This window comes from Monopterus albus, unplaced genomic scaffold, assembly GCF_001952655.1.
Source record: "Monopterus albus unplaced genomic scaffold, M_albus_1.0 scaffold292.1, whole genome shotgun sequence".
NCBI lineage: Eukaryota > Metazoa > Chordata > Actinopteri > Synbranchiformes > Synbranchidae > Monopterus > Monopterus albus.
In genome coordinates, this window is record NW_018128172.1 from 663 (window position 1) to 1,966 (window position 1,304).

The window sequence follows — 1,304 nt, forward strand, 5'->3', positions numbered from 1 at the left end:
ACCCTGGACACAATCTGTTTGAACTCCTCCCCTCTGGACGGCGTTACAGGTCACTGTGCACCAAGACAACCAGACCCAGGGACAGTTTCTCCCCCCAGGCTGTCACTCTGATGGACACTTAGCCCACGACAGTATGACTGGACAATAACCCTCAGAGCAATACCTGTAAATATACATTATACAGACTCCTACAGGTCTCCTAATGAACATTCCATTGTCTGTCTGCATCGTTTATACTGTTTATTTTGCATTGTTTACCCTGGTTGTTGATGTTAGTACTGTTTATTTTGTTATACTACACAGCCTTATGCTGGTTTACTGTTTACTTGCCCCTTGCATGGGGATATGTACATGTACATTGAGAGCCGATGTACCAGAGTCAAATTCCTCGTGTGTCCAACACACCTGGCCAATAAAGCAGATTCTGATTCTGATTATATTATTTGCAGTAGTCATGTAACGGTGACTACTAAGGGTGTAAGTATTTATATAATCATGGAGAGATCTGTTTCTGTTTCTCTTCTCATGCTCAAGTAAGAATATCTTGGCTTGTGCTCTGTTCATGTTTAGAAAAGGAAATGGGCGCTAGGCCAATTTTACCTAGAAGTTCATGTACTGGACATTCCAAACAATTCCCAGAAGAAGGGCTGTAGAGCTGCTGTAAGACTGTGACTAAACAATAGGAGGATGTGTAACTGGGAGAAGATAAAAGTTGGAATAGTTGTGGGTTAGGAGGAATGATGGTGCTGCAGTCATGAGTGTGTGTTTGGACCCAGCCGGGTGGAGCAGGGACTCTGAACTCAGACTGACTGACTCTGTGACAGTCTCCTTATTAAATACTTTATTCCACTGCAGGAGGAGTGATTCTGTTCCGTTCCCTCAGGATTATTGTAATATTAAATGATTATTTGAATGGGGATGATTTGCCTGAATCAATTTAGTTCACATCAGACCCTAACTACCACACCTTCACAATCCAAAATGCACTGGCACATGCACACCCGTGTCGGTGGGACAGCCCTATGTGTCTTGCTCGTGGACAATTCGACACGTGGACTGAAAAAGCCTGGAATCGAACCACCAACTCTCCAGTTAGGTGGTAAGCTGCCCTACCCTCTAAGCCACAGCCGCCTGCTACACTGTGGCAGTGGGTTTTCAGTTACTGTCTGAAGAGTTGTTGGAAGGTATTTGTTGTTTTTATGTAGCTGCACTACAGCGCCCCCTCTGTCTAGTCAGGATAAACGCATCCTGTAGCCTCTGTACTAGATTTTTTGAATTCCCCTCAGGATCAATAAAGTATCTAT